Source organism: Periplaneta americana, chromosome 2 (assembly GCF_040183065.1).
Source record: "Periplaneta americana isolate PAMFEO1 chromosome 2, P.americana_PAMFEO1_priV1, whole genome shotgun sequence".
Taxonomy (NCBI): Eukaryota; Metazoa; Arthropoda; class Insecta; order Blattodea; family Blattidae; genus Periplaneta; species Periplaneta americana.
The window spans coordinates 169,419,098-169,442,684 of record NC_091118.1 but is presented as its reverse complement, the minus strand read 5'-3'; the positions used below and the strand labels follow the sequence as shown (position 1 = coordinate 169,442,684).

General features: G+C 37.4%; 1 protein-coding gene across 2 annotated transcripts in view; it reads right to left on the bottom strand.

Annotated features, from left to right (window-relative positions):
• Positions 1 to 23,587, bottom strand: part of LOC138694804 (pancreatic triacylglycerol lipase-like) — a 242,331-nt gene that overhangs the window by 191,547 nt on the left and 27,197 nt on the right. Inside the window, exon 1 of one of the 2 annotated variants that reach the window (XM_069818886.1) lies at positions 22,277 to 22,449. The exons of the other annotated variant lie outside the window; for it this stretch is intronic. The gene's annotated coding sequence lies outside the window, so the exon portion shown is untranslated. Of the gene's footprint in view, positions 1 to 22,276; positions 22,450 to 23,587 lie in introns of those variants that run through there. 2 annotated transcript variants of the gene reach the window in all.

The following is a 23,587-nucleotide window of genomic DNA, read 5'->3' as shown; positions in this document are numbered from 1 at the left end:
ATGATCCACAGAATTAAGTGACGTGGGTATATATCCTAACATCATGGGATGCAACTGGAATTTCGGGAAGGGTTCACTACGACTCAGCACTCCGATCTTTCAAGATATATTACACGCTAACCCTCAAGCTAGGCGCTTTCCCAACCCACACCGGCTGACTAAAGTTCGCTGCGTACCCAGTTTCGAGCAGGCAGCCCCACTCGTCCCTAGGCCAGCCCCCTCCGTACGTCGCCAGCCGACGTTCGAGGAATGCTATGGAATATTGACGCAATGGAGAAATGTTGACGGAATGATGTAGTTGCCTAATATGGGGAAACGGGAGAAGCCCGAGAAAAACCCAACGGTGACCTTGTCAGCCTGATCGGGACTCGAACCCGAACCTCCTGCGTGACAATTGAAGGTCTGACCACTCAGCCGTGTAATATCATTATTAAACATCATTACAAAGAAGGTAACATAAATAAATATTACTTCTGCGCTACAAAAAATGTAATGAAGGATAGAACTTGATGTTCAGACTTGGGCACATTACCTGATTCTGAGAAATGAGCACTGTGTGCTTTAAAGAGTAGTTCTTCCGAGCGCTGTGACGTGTATATATACTGCACGTCATTCAGTGTCTGTGCAGTGGTGACTCTGCAGTATGATAGCGAACTTTGAAGACAGAGCTTCCGCTCATACATTAAAGCGGCCCGCTACTCCCAATGCTTTTAATGTATCATGGGAGGAGGAGTTCTTTTTCGTAGAGAGCAATGGATTAGCAAAGTGTTTAATTTGTCATAAAACACTCCAACTGATTAAGAAGTTCAATATCCAACGGCATTATTCTTTACAACATGCTACTGAATATGACAAATATGTTGGTAATGAACGCCATAAATTAATACAACTTAAAGAAAATGTTTCTCAGGTACATTATATTAGAGTATATATTTGATATTTACATAGCATTATAAGTTATTATACATTTAGTAATATATAATTTTAAATTATACAAGTATTATGTTATATCATAGTATAGTATATTACAATTCATTATATATCATATATTATATTACATTACATTATATATTATATTATGTTATATTATATTATATTATATTATATTATATTATATTATATTATATTATATTATATTATATTATATTATATTATATTATATTATATTATATTATATTATATTATATTATATTACATCACATCACATATTACATTACATTATATTATATTATATTATATTATATTATATTATATTATATTATATTATATTATATTATATTATATTATATTATATTATATTATATTATATTATATTATATTATATTATATTATATTATATTATATATTAATAGGATGACAATAATGCACTTAGTGAATCGGCTATGAGAATTAGCTACAAAATTTGCCACGAAATTGCAAAGAAATTGAAAACATTCAACGAAGGTAAATTCAACAAGCGATGTTTAATTATATTGGCAGATGAACTCTGTCCACAGCAAGTAGGGGAAGTGGAAACCATATGCCTGTCTCGTAGAACCGTGGTGAGGAGATTGCAGTATGTGCGTATGGGTTATGTAAATAAGCCTAATGATTTGTGTGTGTGCATAGAGCGAAGTTTATTTCATTAAATTAATAAGAGTGTTATAAAGTCTGTACTGTACAATGGATTGATGTAATATCCTTATAAACTGTTATGTACTGACAGACTGAATGAATAGAACAACCGTGGCTCTTGTTATATTAATGCAGGGAAGGTAGCTGTAATGCGAGTCCGCCACTGCGTGAGCTCTCTACTCTGGCTTGCCTTGCGGAGCGAGAGCAGCTCTGGCCGGCTAAATGGAGCCGCTCTCATGCCCGACCCTGTGTTATACAGTACCACCAGCAATATTATGTTGAAATGGTGAGATCAAATTGCAGCAACACAAACTGTATTGAAGCCATAAAGCCAATAATCACGTATAATATCTTGTTCCTCTTTACTTGTTTCATAAGAGAAGTCCGTACTTCATTAAACGTTTCAATTTTCCCGCATATGCTTATATCCTTAAATAGTAACAGTAGTAGAACCATGACTACTCAGAAATGTGCGTCCCGTTATGACAGACGTTTCACACTAGCAGGAATTTTTCACATTACTCAACACAAAGACAGTAACTGTATATCGTTATTCGACAACCTGCAATCCATCTCCGAAAACACTAGCATCCTCTTCCGCCATAAGGCGTTCTGCATACCACGTAAATCTTATTCAGCGCAGAGCAACGAAGTTACTTTATAAGCTGTTAGAAAGTACCGCTATCGCCCACCATTCCCATGCAAAGTCATCACAACGCATTTCTCAAATTAACGGAATAGGTTAATCTCGCAGTATGTTGATGGCCTTATGTTACAGAGCCTTCAGATGCGACCTCATACATCAAAACTGTATTTTAGTTCCATACCGGTACTCTTGGACATCTGCAGCGTTAGATGAATCCTCTAAATAAGCGTTTCTCAAACTATGGTCCGCGGACCACCTGTGGTCCTCGAGTTCTGTCCTTGTGGTCCTTCAAAATACAGAAAAAATAAAGTTCAAACGAATTGCGTATCACACTACAGCTGAAAATCTCAGACTTTGGAAATTACACATGGCAATCGCCTTTCACTTTTTCTACTAATATGTTATGAAATTTCTTACGCTACCCGTCTAACCATTTCCCACTCTATTCTCAACAACAAAAGAGGGATTTAAAGCACTATGAACGTGGCGTTTCTCGCCATCTTTTCCCTGCATATCTGGTGCCGAGGCTGTAACCCAGCCAGGGACCACCCGAATTCATAACAGAGGACCAAAGTACCGAATCTTTTCATGTATTTACGACTTTCTTAATAGTTTTGCCGACACCCATGAAATGGGCATGTACTGTACGTCATACACCAATAATAGAACGTGCCAAATTGCATCTTTACTTGTTGAAAATCGGGCATGTTTCTGCATTAATTTTTTATTTGTTTTTCCAGATGACAATATAAACAATTTTAGACTCCACCTATTTTAAAATCCGACACGTTTACTTTTTACACTTGCGTGTTTTGTCTCTAAGTGCCATTTCAATTTCGCGGGTTTCATACACTCACTTGAAAGCACTTCGTAACAAACAACACACCGAGGTTTTGGTTCACTCTCATTGCCACACCAAGTAAATCCAAGTTTCAAATAACTCTTGTCATATTTACGAAAGTATTTTTTCTTTGAATAGCTACTAGTAGGACTAGATATTTCTTTAATGGCACTATAAGTAATATATTTCTTCACACACACAGCTTCTGAACTATTAGCATTATCTAGATAAAGCGTATCATCATGTTCCTTTCTTTTCAAAGATCCGGATCAAAGCCAGTTTTCCATTATTTATAATGAGTACTATTTAACAGAGACATGTACTAGCGTGTACCACATAAGAAGGGTTTCAAACAACTGACTGCTAACATGCAAGCGATGAATCAACAATGCACAGAATTTGTTATAAGTTACTTGTGATTGGCTATAAAAATAGAATTACCAAAATATTAAAATTAATTAATTAATTCTATTTAAAATATAAGTATATTAGTATTAAAATATGTTACAAAAATAATACATTTGTTTTCGAAGGGAACAAGAGTAAGGTGGTCCGCGGAACTGTTCTGACTTAAAAAAGTAGTCTCCACTTCAAAAACGTTTGAGAAACGCTGCTCTAAATGACCGATGTCATAGCACTACCAAGCAAGCTTCACAAAAACAAATTATTGACTATAAGCAGAAGTATTTAAGACTGTTGTAGTCTGTATTTCACTGATATGAATGAAATGTTTAACACACAGACGATACCACTTTGTGTGTGTGAACAAGGGTTTAAGACATAGTAGCATTTGTCGCATTTTGCTACTCAACTTCTAAAAACGTAAATCTGCAAAAATGCGACAATCACATTGGACTTCAGAAACGAAGATGGTAACGGAGAAAATAAAATCAGAGATGTGCATGAACTAATCTGAATTTAAATGAAATGCTAATGGCATGGGCAATGTTCAACAGAAAGGTATTGAGCAGTAGATGTTCAGGAATGGATTTCAAAGAGTTGGTGCAACTCATATAAGTTAAGTGAACAATTTCTTCTAATTGACTTATGTATATAATTTCACCGCATACTGTAAATTGTGAGCGAGGATTTTGTTGCACGAGTCTTGTAAAAACTGGAATTCGAAACCGCCTTTCAGTAAAAAAAGTTAGCATTCTGCTAACAATAAATCTTGAAAGGTCTACTAGTAAAGGATTCCAATGTTTAAAGTGCCCATAAAATAACGTATTTTAATGTGATGTAAATTCAGCAGTAATTGATTCTAAACATACCTAGTATAATAATTTCAAGGGAAAAATTGTTCCGGGGCCGGGTATCGATCCCGGGACCTCTGGTTGAACGTACCAGCGCTCTGCCAATTGAGCTACCCGGGAACTCTACCCGACACCGTCTCAACTTCTCCCTTTATATCCACACAACTCGCGTGGGCTGACGAAACGTCAGAGACCCACATCGAGTGCACACAAACACTGTGTGACTTGAAATTGTGGTTTTCTGTTAACGTACACAGTGACGTATATATTATGCAAATCTAATCTTTCAGGTAAAGCTTCCTGTAAAGCAGATTTGAATAATTTCAATGCTGGTACGTTCAACCAGAGGTCCCGGGATCGATACCCGGCCCCGGAACAATTTTTCCCTTGAAATTATTCAAATCTGCTTTACAGGAAGCTTTACCTAAAAGATTAGATTTGCATAATACCTAGTATAATGATTTACTTACATAAGTATATCTAGAGTGTGGTAAAATAGATCGAAAGTAATAAAACTCCAAGAAACAAATTACTTAACTTTTTGTTTCTGCAGACTTCATTAATTTTAACACTCTGCACAATTAGGCCTATTTAAAATATTGCACAAGCATTTCGAAATTTGCACAAATATTATTTTTCATTTGTGCATATTTGCGACAATTGCAATCAGTTTCGACCTGATATTTAGATAGATATTATCCTTATTTTTAACTGAAACCAAAAAGAGGTATATTACTGTTAATAATAAAATTGAATTAAATATTCCAGTTAAGGAAATGTGTGGAACAAGTAAAAGCTGCTAACTTATTACTTTAGCGGTTAAACTCCGTTTTTATTTTATAGCTTATATCACAGTTATACAGTGATAATGAACTTATTTATTTCCAAATTAAAAGTGAAGTTTGTTGACTGCTATGACTCGATGGAGATTGTGGACTTTGTTGTGAATGATTGTGGAGATTGCTGTATTTGTTACAAATATTTGTATTCTATGAACACTGTCGTAGTGAGCTTGAAAGTATTATAACTGATAGAAAATGTATTCATATAATAATTGTTCAATTATAAAAAGTAATAATTGTAATAGAATGCATAATTATGATTTTAAATTAAATCTAAATTTGAATTAAATTTATTTTAGCTTAGGACACGGAAACTGAATGTCTCAATTGAACTCAACTTTAAAATGAACCAACAAAATCAGCAAATTCATTTCATGGCAAACAAAAATCCTCATCTTCATCATTATCCTTGCCTTCATACATGGAAGTGTTCCTTGCATATAAATTTATATAATACCCCAGTTTATTACTTACTTCCCAGCCTTTGCCAAAATAGTTGTGTAACAAATTCATAACATCAGTTCCTTTTTCTGGTTTAACTTTGTGTGCATATTTATCTATAACTGAGGGATTAAAACGCCTCAAGTCTTTATTCTTCTTTGTATCTTGTATGTTTCGAAGTTAGTTTTGTAAATAGGTTCTCTTGTTAATGAAACATTGTTTTTGGAACTTATTTTCAAGAAAAGTTCTATAATGTTTTAGCTTTACCTGTATTGATGTATGGCTTGGAATGCTGGACCCTTAATAAAAGCATGATAAGAAGAGTGGAAGCAGCAGAAATGAGATTTCTTCGATATGTACCAGGATATACTCTTTTAGACAGGAAAAGGAATGAAGATATCCGCAAAGAACTACAAATAGCATAGTAACAAAAATAGAAGAATATAGAAATAAATGGTTTGAACACGTCAGCAGAATGAATGAAGAAAGGCTGTCCCGTATGATCCTAAATTATAAGCCTCAAGGTCTCAGAAGTCGAGGACGACCAACCAAAAGATGGAGTGATCAACTATACTTTGGAGCCGGAACAGATCAGTAATGATCTAATCCATGAAGGAGATGATGATGATGATGATGATGATGATGATTGTCAATAAATATATAAATAATACAGATCTTTCTTTTATATTCAGCTGAAATATTTAGAACGTTTGACTTACTCCGAAGGCGGAAAACTGGAGAATTTTCCATTGTCGGCCTAGGATGAAGACTGTTTCTCTGAAAACAATTTGTCTCGCATTACGTGTTCAATTCTGAAGTAAGGATTGTAGAATGTACTTTTTTTCTGTTAAGTAACATCAAGTTGTTCTCCCTTACATGGTAGAAAGGTGAAAACTTGTACATATCGTGCGGCAATAAAAGCAGCTTACAAGAATGTACTTTCATAAAAGTCGAGGAAAGATCCGAGAAGCAGAAGATTGCTTCCTGTAAATTAGCAGAAGTTGTCATTACTTTTATTTCAGACAATTATCTCAAAATACGGGTCTTATGAATAGTATTATCATTAAGCTCTTGTAAATAATTGTAGCTTTTCGTAGCAGAACATGCTTGTTCTATTATAAATCAACACTACGCAATTGCAATTAGAGGAACTTCTTGGAGATTCTGTCTAGCAAGTTACAGACCACTAAACGGTAGATTTTTGTCAGTTACTTAACGACGCTATATCAACTACTAGATTATTTAACGTCAATGAAATTGGTGATAGCGAGATGGTACCGATATTTGGAAAGGTTATGCGAAGTATTCGCTATACGTTATCTGACATTCGTCTTACAGTTGGGGAAACTCGGAAAAACCTAACCAGATAACCAGCCCAAGCGGGAATCAAACCCACGCCCGATAACAGCTCCGGATCAGCAGATAAACGTGTTTACAACCTGAGCTACGCCAATGGTTGACTTATGGCAACACAAGACAGACAATAAAAGGGAGGGAACATCAAGTCCCTTTTCTCAGCAAAATATCTCATATTACAAGTGAAATTTATAGCTGGAATCGCTATCTAGGGCTCTCTAAAGATTAGGCATCATCATTCGCCATTATAGTTATTTCTTTGCCGCTCCGTTAAACATGTATTATGTCGTAGCTCGTGTGACAGTCAATCAGTCGCACTGTAATTTTATGATTGATGTCTAAAGAAAGCAAAGAACAAATTAAAAATCAAAACCTGTTTTTTTAGTTGGTTATTTAACGACGCTGTATTAACTACTAGGTTATTTAGCGTCGATGGGATTGGTGAGAGTGAAATGGCATTTAGAGAGATGAGACCGAGGATTCGCCGTAGATTATCTAACATTTGCCTTACGGTTGGAGAAAATCTCGGAAAAAACCCAACCAGGAAATCAGTCCAAGCGGGAATCGAACCCGCGCCCGAGCGCAACTGCGGGTTGGAAGGCAAGCGCCTTAGCTGACTGAGCTATGCCGGTAGCTAAAATCTGTTTCTTAAAAGTAAAAAATATACTAACTTCGAAATGATGTAGTATTCAAAACAGATATTTACACCTTCAAAAGTTGTACGGCGTCAAAAGTATTTTATTTTTCACTTTAGATTATGGGTCAAAGCGAGGAAAATGTTGAGAAAGAATGGGAATTACTTTCAAAAGTTGTCGCTACTCAAAATCTTTACTGGTTTCCGAATTACACCTACTGTCCGTCCGAGCGATTATGTAGCATCCCAACTTCCCCACCAGGTTCTGCTAGCCCCTCTGTAAAGAATAGTGGCAGGGCTGTTAGGCCCTTTCCTGAAAATATATGCTGTACGGCATTGGAAGTCTACATAATATTACACAATTGTTTAAAATAATTTAAATAAAATAGTCCCATTAAGTAACTGCCACGTGATTTCCCTCATTTCGACGACCATGCGACATAATTACTTGAACGGACAGTAGCTAACGAGCGTCGCTCGATGAAGACTTAAGACTCGAACTGTTGTCTGTTAAAAGAAAGAGAATTCGCGCTAACTTCAAATCTATTTACAAAATGTTTCCATCACTTACGGTTTTTCTATTAATCGTGAGTTTTACGAATAACTTCAAGATATTTCTAATATAGAATCTAACGCTATCACTTGCGTCACAAAGGAAGAACTTAATAGGAGAGATATTTACCGTGAAGAATTCAGATTATTACGAAAATGACAAATAATTCACAGGATCCCTGAAACTACGTTAAACGTTTATGCTCTCGGTTGGGTGTTGTGATATTTAGATGTTTAAGGAATTTGTTCTTAATTAAAAGATTGTGAGTTTGATTGATAGTGAAATAAATTTAATGCAATTTATGTTTTGTATAACCTACTATTTTTTAATTTTTTTATTTATTTATTGACCATCTATGTGTACAAGTATTTACAATGGCAATAATTACTGTATTTCATCTGAATTGAATTGGACAGCCGTTAGTATTGGTCTACGTCTATTGTAAGAGAAATAAGAAGTGTTTCTGTCTAATGGCAGCGATCTTGCCGTTATTTGCCCCAACTCTACGAGAGGCTAATAGATGTCGCTAGTAGACTACTTACTGTATGGAACTCGCTTCATCGGCCCTGGCCGGAGGAGAACATTACAGGAGAAGCTGGGAGTGGGGATATAGTGGAACTGATAAGAGGTGTTGACAGACTAAAGGTCTGACCATTCAGCTACCTCAGGAGTTAATACATGTATAGTGATTCGTTAATGTTTTTATGAAGCTTGTACAGCCACTGCCAGCGTTTCTGGGGTGTGTCCTTGAGTAAAAAGCCAGTCAGTGAGCACTTGTTTCCAGTGCAGCTGAGAACACGTCACGTCTGCAATCTGTCAATCATAGTTGTCAGTCTTATTGCCCAATGACTGCGTCAAAGGCAAGACACTCGCACTTTGCGTTTCTGGGGTGTGTCCTTGAGTAAAAAGCCAGTCAGTGAACACTTGTTTCCAGTGCAGCTGAGAACACGTCACGTCTGTAATCTGTCAATCATAGTTGTCAGTCTTATTGCCCAATGACTGCGTCAAAGGCAACACACTCGCACTTTGCGTTTCTAGGGTGTGTCCTTGAGTAAAAAGCCAGTCAGTGAGCACTTGTTGCCAGTGCAGCTGAGAACACGTCACGTCTGCAATCTGTCAATCATAGTTGTCAGTCTTATTGCCCAATGACTGCGTCAAAGGCAAGACACTCGCACTTTGCGTTTCTGGGGTGTGTCCTTGAGTAAAAAGCCAGTCAGTGAGCACTTGTTTCCAGTACAGCTGAGAACACGTCACGTCTGCAATCTGTCAATCATAGTTGTCAGTCTTATTGCCCAATGACTGCGTCAAAGGCAACACACTCGCACTTTGCGTTTCTGGGGTGTGTCCTTGAGTAAAAAGCCAGTCAGTGAACACTTGTTTCCAGTGCAGCTGAGAACACGTCACGTCTGCAATCTGTCAATCATAGTTGTCAGTCTTATTGCCCAATGACTGCGTCAAAGGCAACACACTCGCACTTTGCGTTTCTGGGGTGTGTCCTTGAGTAAAAAGCCAGTCAGTGAACACTTGTTTCCAGTGCAGCTGAGAACACGTCACGTCTGCAATCTGTCAATCATAGTTGTCAGTCTTATTGCCCAATGACTGCGTCAAAGGCAACACACTCGCACTTTGCGTTTCTGGGGTGTGTCCTTGAGTAAAAAGCCAGTCAGTGAACACTTGTTTCCAGTGCAGCTGAGAACACGTCACGTCTGTAATCTGTCAATCATAGTTGTCAGTCTTATTGCCCAATGACTGCGTCAAAGGCAACACACTCGCACTTTGCGTTTCTAGGGTGTGTCCTTGAGTAAAAAGCCAGTCAGTGAGCACTTGTTGCCAGTGCAGCTGAGAACACGTCACGTCTGCAATCTGTCAATCATAGTTGTCAGTCTTATTGCCCAATGACTGCGTCAAAGGCAACACACTCGCACTTTGCGTTTCTGGGGTGTGTCCTTGAGTAAAAAGCCAGTCAGTGAGCACTTGTTTCCAGTACAGCTGAGAACACGTCACGTCTGCAATCTGTCAATCATAGTTGTCAGTCTTATTGCCCAATGACTGCGTCAAAGGCAACACACTCGCACTTTGCGTTTCTGGGGTGTGTCCTTGAGTAAAAAGCCAGTCAGTGAACACTTGTTTCCAGTGCAGCTGAGAACACGTCACGTCTGCAATCTGTCAATCATAGTTGTCAGTCTTATTGCCCAATGACTGCGTCAAAGGCAACACACTCGCACTTTGCGTTTCTGGGGTGTGTCCTTGAGTAAAAAGCCAGTCAGTGAACACTTGTTTCCAGTGCAGCTAAGAACACGTCACGTCTGTAATCTGTCAATCATAGTTGTCAGTCTTATTGCCCAATGACTGCGTCAAAGGCAACACACTCGCACTCTGCGTTTCTAGGGTGTGTCCTTGAGTAAAAAGCCAGTCAGTGAGCACTTGTTGCCAGTGCAGCTGAGAACACGTCACGTCTGCAATCTGTCAATCATAGTTGTCAGTCTTATTGCCCAATGACTGCGTCAAAGGCAACACACTCGCACTTTGCGTTTCTGGGGTGTGTCCTTGAGTAAAAAGCCAGTCAGTGAGCACTTGTTTCCAGTACAGCTGAGAACACGTCACGTCTGCAATCTGTCAATCATAGTTGTCAGTCTTATTGCCCAATGACTGCGTCAAAGGCAACACACTCGCACTTTGCGTTTCTGGGGTGTGTCCTTGAGTAAAAAGCCAGTCAGTGAACACTTGTTTCCAGTGCAGCTGAGAACACGTCACGTCTGCAATCTGTCAATCATAGTTGTCAGTCTTATTGCCCAATGACTGCGTCAAAGGCAACACACTCGCACTTTGCGTTTCTGGGGTGTGTCCTTGAGTAAAAAGCCAGTCAGTGAACACTTGTTTCCAGTGCAGCTGAGAACACGTCACGTCTGTAATCTGTCAATCATAGTTGTCAGTCTTATTGCCCAATGACTGCGTCAAAGGCAACACACTCGCACTTTGCGTTTCTAGGGTGTGTCCTTGAGTAAAAAGCCAGTCAGTGAGCACTTGTTGCCAGTGCAGCTGAGAACACGTCACGTCTGCAATCTGTCAATCATAGTTGTCAGTCTTATTGCCCAATGACAGCGTCAAAGGCAAGACACTCGCACTTTGCGTTTCTGGGGTGTGTCCTTGAGTAAAAAGCCAGTCAGTGAGCACTTGTTTCCAGTACAGCTGAGAACACGTCACGTCTGCAATCTGTCAATCATAGTTGTCAGTCTTATTGCCCAATGACTGCGTCAAAGGCAACACACTCGCACTTTGCTTTTCTGGGGTGTGTCCTTGAGTAAAAAGCCAGTCAGTGAACACTTGTTTCCAGTGCAGCTGAGAACACGTCACGTCTGTAATCTGTCAATCATAGTTGTCAGTCTTATTGCCCAATGACTGCGTTAAAGGCAACACACTCGCACTTTGCGTTTCTGGGGTGTGTCCTTGAGTAAAAAGCCAGTCAGTGAGCACTTGTTTCCAGTGCAGCTGAGAACACGTCATGTCTGTAATCTGTCAATCATAGTTGTCAGTCTTATTGCCCAATGACTGCGTTAAAGGCAACACACTCGCACTTTGCGTTTCTGGGGTGTGTCCTTGAGTAAAAAGCCAGTCAGTGAGCACTTGTTTCCAGTGCAGCTGAGAACACGTCACGTCTGTAATCTGTCAATCATAGTTGTCAGTCTTATTGCCCAATGACTGCGTCAAAGGCAACACACTCGCACTTTGCGTTTCTGGGGTGTGTCCTTGAGTAAAAAGCCAGTCAGTGAGCACTTGTTGCCAGTGCAGCTGAGAACACGTCACGTCTGTAATCTGTCAATCATAGTTGTCAGTCTTATTGCCCAATGACTGCGTTAAAGGCAACACACTCGCACTTTGCGTTTCTGGGGTGTGTCCTTGAGTAAAAAGCCAGTTAGTGAGCACTTGTTTCCAGTGCAGCTGAGAACACGTCACGTCTGTAATCTGTCAATCATAGTTGTCAGTCTTATTGCCCAATGACTGCGTTAAAGGCAACACACTCGCACTTTGCGTTTCTGGGGTGTGTCCTTGAGTAAAAAGCCAGTCAGTGAGCACTTGTTACCAGTGCAGCTGAGAACACGTCACGTCTGTAATCTGTCAATCATAGTTGTCAGTCTTATTGCCCAATGACTGCGTCAAAGGCAACACACTCGCACTTTGCGTTTCTGGGGTGTGTCCTTGAGTAAAAAGCCAGTGAGTGAGCATTTGTTGCCAATGCAGCTGAGAACACGTCACGTCTGCAATCTGCCAATCATAGTTGTCAGTCTTATTGCCCAGTGACTGCGTCAGAAGCAACACACTCGCGCTTTGCGTTTCTGGGGTGTGTCCTTGAGTACACTGTCCAGTCAGTTGCATCTGTTGCCACTCCGGCTGGGAGTGGTACCACCTCCTAAACAGATGTGACTTCAGCAATCTACCAATCACAGTTGTCAGTTTTCTCGCCCACAGACTGTGGCAAAGATAAGATACTCGCTCTCAACGTTCCCATTACTCATTTCACACAACAGAAACGGTAGCTTTGGTTATACTGTAGAGGTTATCAGTTCGGAAGCTGGCGAATAGGGGCGTGGTTTCAAGTAGCTTTGGAGTGAGTAACAGTTGATGCATTTCTTTTACATTCTTCACAGGGCCGGTGAGGTGAGTCCCTTGTAATAGTTCGTCAGAGAATATCCAAAGTGCACAGACGGTGGGTCCGCATTACACTCGTGATGAATTATGGAGAATTGTTAGGATGTCACATGGGAACCGAAGTACCAGGAGAAAATCCCTGTGTTACCTGGATCACGGACTTGCCCAGCAGAAGTTATAACTTCAGGGTAGAGCGGGATTTTAACCCGGGTCTCTTGCTTATAAGCCCAGCCCTCTAGCACCAAGCCACTGTGGCGGTCACTAGGCAATATAATTCATGCAGAAAATAAGTCCATCCCTCTAGTAAATACCAGATCAATGCATGAGTCTGATCCGTTGATAAGCAGAATAGATTGATGTAACTCAATGCCGTTGCTAGGAATGTGATGTCAGATGTTGAAATTTCCGTAACCTTTTATCAATTTCACCCTCAAGCATAAACGTTTCACGTCAAAATGATTAGCTATAATTAATAGAATCCTGGTAATTAAGTGGTATGTACACGGTTTTGCTATGCGTGCAGACTTTCTCGGAAGGGACCCGCATTTTGTTGTATTGATGATTCACAGATGAAAGCTCTTCCATTTCCACGAACTACTGATCCAAAGTTTCACTTCTTGTAATCGAGGTTGAACAGAATTAGCAGCATTACCTGTGTGAGTCCGTTATATAATAACACTGAAACAGCTACGTAAGTTACATAGTGATGAATTAACTTGTTTCGCAGACTAAGATCGGAGAAATGTAGTCTGCGTGTAATACGTAATGTTACAACATGGGATGATGTGATTTCTGTGACACGAATTGTTGTGATACGAGTAGGATAGGATGGGTTGTGAATGACGTTTATTTAAAGTGAAGAAAGTGAACTGTAATATAATACACCGTTACATGTCATCTGATGTGTTATCTTGTGTACCGTCATGTACAGTTTTATATATCCTATTTCATTCGACATACAGTATATAATTGTTTGGAGTTACGCAATAATAGACCAACCGACAATTTGAAAAAAAATTAATATCTGCCCAAATCTGTTGATGGCACGCTAATTTAACTCGGAAAAAATCAAGAATGTGATATCTGAATTATTTATTTATTTATTTATTTATTTATTTATTTATTTATTTATTTATTTATTTATTTATTTATTTATTTATTTATTTATTTATTTATTTATTCATTTATTTATTTATTTAACCTGGTAGAGATAAGGCCATCAGGCCTTCTCTTCCTCTCTACCAGGGGATTACAACTACAATATTAAGAATACAATTACAATTATAATTACAATTAATATTAAATTTACAAATACAATAAAAATCAAAGTACTAAAAGATTAACTGATTAATAAAAGCTAGACAGTTTATTGTAAAAGTTAAGAAGAGAGAAACATTTCTTTTATTGATTAAGTAAAAATTAAACCTACTCTACGCAGTAAGAAAATGCTTAATAAGTTTGCTTTCGAACGCTACTAAATTCCGACAGTCTCTGATGTCACTGGCTAGGGTATTCCGCGAGAGCGAGATTGTGTATGATGATGAATACGATGATGTCTTATGTGTTGGTATGGCTAGTATGCGGCTATTTTGCGTGCGTGTGAAGAGATTATGATATGACAGGTAACTGAAACGGGAGGCAAGGTAAGTAGGTGTAGAAATTATGCTGCTATTTACAAGCAAAAATTCATTTATTGCATAAAATTCATTTATTTGTTTTGCTTTGAAATACTAATTCAACTGCTGCTCTCCTATCAAAAATCGGTTAGCCTTTTCTGGTATTATTTGTGCTATTTTTTGTAATAGTATGAATGTTGTTATACTTCTTGCATAAAATATTTTATGAAAAAAACAGATTTATCTCAATGGCCAATATGTCGAAACAGGTTTTTGGCGCTTAGTCTGTTATTGCGTAACACCGTCAAATCAGTAAGACAGGAAGAACTCCACGAATATCAGATCGAAGTTATCTGAAGTTTAAGAGCAATTTACCCGTGCGGAAGACGACTGAACTCAATATATTAATTATTTTTCTTTCTTTTCTCTTTTCTTTCTTATTTTTACCTGTGGGAGGGTTTAATCCTAGAACTCCTCCGTCGGTATACGCCATTACGCTACTGCCTAAAACTATTTTTACGGCGTTAGGAACGGAAGTAAAGTGTGGTCAATACATTATCCTCCAGCCGTTGTGGCTAGTATTTTGAAACCGGATTTTGCTATCTATCGTAGCTCCCCAAATTCATCACAATGCTGCATGGTCACTGGTCCTATACACTGACAGGAATCAGTCATGAGATAATTCCTTCCTCTTCAGTACTCGAACCATCGCGCATTCCAAGTATGATGCCTGACCACGACGCTACGGCGCGACACCTGCAGTCCCTCTAGCTTGCTTAATTTGTTATGATCACAAGGCTTAGCTCATAGCAGAACGAACGATAAAGCTGTCTTTTATCGCTAGTAACAGAGTGCTTTTTAAGAGAAACTCGTAAAAAGAAGATAGGTTAGGTCGAACAGATATTAACCTATCCAAAGACGGTAAGTAGGCTACCTGAAAACGTTAATTATTACGGGAGAAATTATTCTCTTGCCAGTGGGACAGATTCGGAGAAACCCCTGGCGTAGCTCGGGTGGTAGCGCGTTTGCCTACTATCTGAGGTTGCGCTGGAAAGCGAGTTGGAATCTGATTTTGGGTTATTACCTGGTTGGGTATCCTCTTAGATTTTCTTCAACTGTAATACAAATATCACCTAATCCCGTGGCGAAACCTCGGACTCAATTCGCCAAATACCATTTCGCTATTACTAAATTCATCAACGTTAGATAATCTAACATTTGATTCATCGTCATTAAATAACCGATTTTTAAAGTATCGTAGAAGTAACTGTTGTTGTCTAATCGAAATCAATTTCCTTGACATTACACTAAAATCCTGTAAGGAATACGAAAATATGTCAGAAGGTAAACTGGGACAAATTACGTATCGCTGTTCCGGAAGAACAATGCCACAACTGCACAATTGGGGTGAATATTAAAAACACTTCTATCTGACTAGTACTAATTTATTTAAAGGTAACCAAAAACTATAACATTTTTCTTTATTTCTATTGTCATAATATTTTTTTTTTCAAATATCTATTATGTGTTTATACATGTATTTACTCGTATAATGAAACAAGATTCTGTTTTTGCTTCTCCTGAAAAACATTCTATGTTGCACTTACGTCATTGTTCCTTTGGAACAGCGGTATGATTCTAAAGAACTGAAAAAGAACAGGTGAATTACTTAGTAGAGGCGACATTCCTGAGAATGAATATGATAATAGCTTTTATTAAATATAAATGTGTAGGTACATGTACAGTAGCTACTAAAGATGAACAACGATCGAGAAAACAAGACTTACAGCGCCCACAAAGACTGCTTGTGAGTGTTTCGAGACGTCGAAATTGATCACTCCCGGAGTCCCGAACGTCAAGCAGCTTTGAATTGCCACAGTTGTTTATACCTGAATGAACTTTTATCTACTTTGGCAACTGTTATATAATTATGTATAAACAATCAAGTAGCTTATTTGAAACATCAACTCTACCTTTCAGTGTATAATAATCCGTTCCCCAGTCTTTATTTAATTACTAGGCCCTTATTAAAACGCTAGGAATTTTCTTTTCATATGTTTGAGATTAAATGTGCAATCTCAAGTAAAAAGATATTAACTTTTTGTTTCATGTTTCTTAGAAATGCAAATTTATTTGAGAATTGTTTTTTTTTATATTTATATAACCATAGGTAATATCATATAATAGAACCAGAACATTTTGATAACTAAGATACTGTTTTGTTTTGTATTTTTGTCTCGTTTAAACATTTATAATGTTATTTATTTCAATGATATATATTATTCAAAGTTACGAAATCTTTCCACGCCGACCATCGAGAATGATGAGCGAGACTCGAAGGGCACGAGAATGACGAGACGAGACGAGACGAGACGAGACGAGACGAGACGAGACGAGACGAGACGAGACGAGACGAGACGAGACGAGACTCGAAAGACAAATACAACGAACACAGCGAGCGAGAGCGGCAGTTAGTTTTGTTCATCTCTAGTAGCTACTACCACAGTCTAGTATATACAGTCATGAAGCTCAATACGTAGTAAATATGCATCCATAGATAGTTGTTAACCACTAGGATCGCTACTATCATCTCATTACAGACAATGCGATATAGTACCTGCACAGTCTATTGTTCCTAGTACCCTCATAAACTCAAGCTTCATAAATGTATATACTAGACTGTGCTACCATTTTCAGCCTTTTTTATTTGTTCTGGAGGCCTGGCTCGGAACCTCTCGGAATGAGGATCATTGTGAAGTATGATGATAATGGTGAATAGAAACGGGAGAACCCTGAAAACAACCCTCTCGCGTCCATTTTCTCCACCACAAATTCCTTCGTGACTCCAACCGGGATCTAACTCGAGTCGCCACGGTGAAAGGCAGAGAGGCTTACCACTCTGCCACGGGCGACGTTCTGACATTGAATATAAGAATGTCAAAATTTCGAAATGCAACTCTATCTTGAACAAAAGATGAGAAGACGAGAATGGTAACCTGTCATTTATTTAGGACCCCAAAGAGCAGAATATCCTCAATCTGAACATATAGGCAGTGTCAACCTTCGAAACATTGCGGGGATTACTCGAAATGTACACAGAAAGAAACCTTTCAGGTGCTCATAAACACTCTGACACAAACCAAAACAACAAATTCCAGTAAAGTCGGCATGTTATGTTCATTCAAGCTCCAGATACTCAAGGTCCTGTTAAACGGTTACGTAAACAAGTCATTCATGCTTGTCTCTCCGACGCACCTAATGGGACCACCGGATTGGACTCAACCCGCATAACCTTGTGACACTAGAAAGGTGTTTAAAATTCTAGGCGTCCTTCTATATCATGAAGAGTACACGTTATTGTGATGTGTACTGAATAAAGATAAAAAAAAAAACCATGACCGCTTGAGTCAAATGTAACTAAATGTTTATAACACCACCTTGAGCAATGGTAACTAGGATCATCCCGGCATCTGTTAACCGGGTGATGCATGTATTAAGTTCCACTTCCGACGTGGCCACTTGTAAGGCTCAGTACAATCCTATACTAGGGTCATATACGAGGATGATTAACAGAGATAGCTTGATACAGCGGGAATTTTTTTCTACGGCAGAGGCAGAATTCTGCAACGTGACATAGGACTATTCACGACATTGCATACCTGGATTTACTGTAATTACGAAAGAATAAAGACTTTTATCGCTAATGGCCTTATTTTAACTGGCTAACTTTGGATTAAATAGCGATCCAAAGGAACATGTAGTAACATGTACGGAATTAATGTTATTTATAGCGTAATGCGTACAATTCTGATCACGTATTATATTTTCTTGTTCTTTAGAGTCGGTATGTTTCTTAACTAGGGATAAAGGTACGTAATTTGAGCAAAATCTCTTTTTATAACATTTTAATTGTCCTTTTTATGTGATATCTGAAAACTAATATGACGTTGTAACGCAAGACTTATATGTAGAAGCCTATATGCAGAATGTCATAAAGATTTAGACATTTCATGGTGTTGTATGTGGAGCATTTTAGTAAATTTAAAAAAGAAAAAGTATTCCCGCTAAAGCCTCCTTTTGACGCTACGTCATTGTAAACTTGCTACCCTTTTACTCTTGCATGTTACATATTCCAAATTTGCTATTCCAAAATATAATAGAAATCTACACGGACAGCAAAATAAGTGTCAAAATAAATAACTGTACATCCGAAAGAAAATTAGTTAATAATGGAGTTCGACAAGGTTGTCCACTATCACCAACTTTATTTAATATTTATATAAATGAAATTATTTTAAAATGGAACCAAATCTACACATCAGGAATCAAAATAACCAGTGCTCTAACATTAAATACCTTACTCTATGCCGATGATCAAGTCATAATTTCCAATTCAGAGGATAATTTACAAAGAGGATTGTATACATTAAATGAAATATTAACAGATTTTGGGATGGAAATTTCAGCACAAAAATCAAAAGTAATGGCATTTTTAGGACAAGACCCAGTGAGAAGTAAGATAATACACAATAACCAATGCCTCGAACAAGTGCAAAATTTCAATTATCTGGGTTGTGAAATATCTTATCAAAATGAAAAAGATGTGAACAAGAAAATTACCAAATTTACACAAATTCTAGGAATAATAAACAATACATTAAAAGCTAAATTAGTACAAAAATCTACAAGAATAAAAATATATAATACACTAGCATTACCCACCCTTCTATACGGAAGCGAGATTTGGACATTAAAGAAAAAAGACATGAACAGAATCAAAGCAACGGAAATGAAATTTTTCAGGAGAACAGCAGGATATACTCTTTTAGACCGAAAAAGGAATGAAGAAATTTTAGAACAATTAGAAGCAGAGTCAGTAGAAGAAAAAATCACCAGATACAAATTCAATTGGCTAGATCATGTAAGAAGAATGGAAAATTCAAGAATCCCAAAAATTATGATGCAATATAAACCTAGAGGACATCGTCGACCAGGAAGACCGTTAAGAAGATTGCTAGATGGGGCCGAAACAGGTCTACAGAGGCCTAATTCGTGAAGGATGATGATGATGATGATGATGTTACATGAGCACAGAGAAATATAAAGTAGTTAGAAAGTAATAAGAATAGCTATTATTATAATAGTAATTTACTTACAAATGGCTTTTAAGGAACCCGCAGGTTCATTGCCGCCCTCACATAAGTTCGGCATCGGTCCCTAACCCGTGCAAGATTAATCCAGTCTCTATTATCATACCCCACCTCCCTCAAATCCATTTTAATATTATCCTCCCATCTACGTCTCGGCCTCCCCAAGGTAATTTTCCCTCCGGCCTCCCAACTAACACTCTATATGCATTTCTGGATTCGCCCATACGTGCTACATGCCCTGCCCATCTCAAACGTCTGGATTTTATGTTTCTAATTATGTCAAATGAAGAATACAATACGTCCAGTTCTTCGTTGTGTAACTTTCTCTATTCTCCTGTAACTTCATCCCTCTTAGCCCCAAATATTTTCCTAAGAACCTTATTCTCAAATACCCTTACTCTTGTTCCTCTCTCAAAGTGAGAGTCCAAGTTTCACAACCATACAGAACAACCGGTAATATAACTATTTTATAAATTCTAACTTTGAGATTTTTTGACATCAGACTAGATGACAAAAGCTTCTCAAGCGAATAATAACAGGCATTTCCCATATTTATTCTGCGTTTAATTTCCTCCCGAGTGTCATTTATTTGTTACTGTTACTCCAAAATATTTGAATTTTCCCATCTCTTAGAAAAATAAATCTCCAATTTTTATGTTTCCATTTCGTACAATATTTTGGTCACGAGACATAATCACATACTTCGTCTTTTCGGGATTTACTTCCAAACCTATCGCTTTACTTGCTTCAAGTAAAATTTCCGTGTTTTTTCTAATAGTTTGTGAATTTTCTCCTAACATATTCACGTCATCCGCATAATTATAATAGTAATTATTATCATTATTATTATTATTATTATTATTATTATTACTATTACTACTACTACATTTCCTACATCAGATTCCTCCTCCCACTTATTACACCATGCAACACAGTTTGTATAAAAAAGTTTCGAAATATCTTTTTTCAAACACTTAGCAAAGACATTTCAATTAATCAATAAATTCCTCACAAAACATAAATACAATCTACTTCCGATTCTCGGAAATAAAAAGTGGCCATTCTCTACTGGGATGTACGCGTAATGATAGAACAGTAGATCACAACAATTGTAGCAGCAGTCAAGTCCAAGAAGAAAACACGTTATAGGCGCTGCCGTTCCTTTCATTGCCAACTTACAAAAAACAGACAACATTCCTAATGGAATGTCAAGGACCGAAAAATAAAATGTAAAAAAAAAATTGCAGATTGAAATCACGTGGTTCCACTGGCTTATCACTTACATGGGAGATACCAGAATTATTAAAATGTAAGTATCTTCCACTAACGTAATATCGTATCTGAAAAACAAGAGGAGTATTGTCACATTTGAGTAGTAGCTGCATTTAATAACTGCATGACTTTCCATTCGAAACGCGGCAAGAAAACCGGTAGAATCGATAGAAAGAAAAATAAGGACAAACAATATCAAAAACAATTGAGAACAAGAAAACACACCGACTAATGACAGCTGAAAAACGCCAATTGTGGTGATAGACGCACATCACAAACAACTTTTAAAGACTCATTTCCTAGAAAGAGTTTCTCCAAACAGACAAACTACACAAAGGAACAAACCTGACCTAGCACAATTACTGTGTGTATTATTGATTAAAATAATCCAGTAATTATATTAGTCTATGTTTAGTTTTTTCTCTTTATAGTTAAAGTTCGTTGGTATATTTGAAAGAGACGCTTCTAAAAAATTACCCCATTAAAATGTTGTTACATATACTGAAGTTAATTAATTTATAAACTTACTAAGTAGTTAAAATGTTTAATGTCTGTTTTTGGGGGGTTTATTTTACGACGCTGTAACAACATCTCAGGTTATTTAGCGTCTGAATGAAATGAAGGTGATAATGCCGGTGAAATGAGTCCGGGGTCCAGCACCGAAAGTTACCCAGCATTTGTTCGTATTGGGTTGAGGGAAAACCTCGGAAAAAAACCTCAACCAGGTAACTTGCCTCGACCGGGATTCGAACCCGGGCCACCTGCTTTCGCGGTCAGACGCGCTAACTGTTACTCCATAGATGCGGTCTTTAATATCTGTTAGAAAAAATATCAAATGCAATTATCGGAATAAGCGTATTGTTTTATCAGCAGAGGTTATTTATGTACAAATCTAAAAACGCACATGACAACAGACAATTATGTACTAGGCTGATACAGAATAAAACTATTTTGCCCCGAAATAAAACTGACTTAAAAAGATAAAAACGTAAGGTGAATAAACTATAAAAATTAATTTTTATTGTATACATTTAACTGCATGTGTTTATCAGGCAATAAACATGTCTAATGAATTCAAGTTGTTGTACATCAGAGTAAAAAAAAAATACAGTTGTAATTGTAGGCAAACGATTTACTATATTTCCACGAAGTTTGTAATGTGAGTAAAAACTAAACATAAACATGCCAAAGAATAACGTCCCAAACATTAAATATATATTTTTTCGCATTTCTCTAACTTCACATTCATAATAATCAGTACTTTTTTCCAATCTCATTGATTTAAATGTGGTTATAATTTTTACATATGCTATGGATTTAAATAAATACGGTAATTCAGAAAATGAATTTAAAATACTTAGAACTGTTATGGAAATGGGAATTTTCTTCACAGCAGCTTTTAAATACTTACATGAGTTGTCGTAGCCTTCAAATCAATCACACTGCACTGGTTCGTGAGAAGATAAGAGATCAAGTTTGTGTCACCTAATTTCTAAGTGACAACCCATTCACTTGTACCTTTAATTAGAAATCACTTCTCGACTCTATTGTCCACAGAACCTGATCACCTGCCACACTGGTACACTTCCCAGGTAGAACTAAACGCAGCGCTCGAATCAAGATGCAACATTTCGCGCTCCTAGCGGTTCAACGCTGAACTTGCAAGTCTCCTGCTGACGATAAGCGCCTGAGTTTCTAACCTGTTTTCAATTTTCTTCAATGTTTTAAGGTAACGATAGAATGAAGGAAGCAGGACAACTCTACAGACAATTATTGCAATAATTTCACGTTGGAGATGTCCCAAAGGACGTACTGAATCACACGTTCCTCGCTCTCTATCTCTCTCTCTTTTTTTCTCTCGTTTTCACCCTCTCTCTCGTCTTTTACACGTAACATGACTAGAGCTAGTTTCCAAAGCCCTTTTTCGAGAAAGGTGGAAAATCGGGAATATTATATAAAGGACAGAAATAAGAGATTGAAAAATGTATAGAAAATAAGAAATTAAGGATAAATAAAAGAAGCAAAATAAAGAAGAAGGAAATGAAGCAAAAATAAAAGAAGTGAAATAAACGACCAAAGGAATGAAAGATGCAAAGTAAACAACCAAAGGAAAGAAATAAGGGACTGAAGAATGGACAGAGAAAAAGAAAGAAAAAGAAAGAAAGAAAGAAAGAAAGAAAGAAAGAAAGAAAGAAAGAAAGAAAGAAATGAAGCAAAATTAAAACACGCAAAATTAACGACCAAAGAAAAGCAATAAGGGACTGAAGAATGGACATAGAAGAAGAAAAAAAGAAATGAGGCAAAAATAAAGGGTGCAAAATAAACGACCAAAAGAAAGAAATAAGGCACTAAAGAATGGACATAGAAGAAGAAAAAAAGAAATGAGGCAAAAATAAAAGATGCAAAATAAACGACCAAAAGAAAGAAATAAGGCACTAAAGAATGGACATAGAAGAAGAAAAAAAGAAATGAGGCAAAAATAAAAGGTGCAAAATAAACGACCAAAAGAAAGAAATAAGGCACTAAAGAATGGACATAGAAGAAGAAAAAAAGAAATGAGGCAAAAATAAAAGATGCAAAATAAACGACCAAAGGAAAGAAATAAGGGGCTGAAGAGTGGACAGAGAAAAAGAAACAAATAAATGAAGCGAAAATGAAAGATGCAAAATAAACGATCAAAGGAAAGACATAAGGGATTCAAGAATGGACAGAGAAGAAAGAA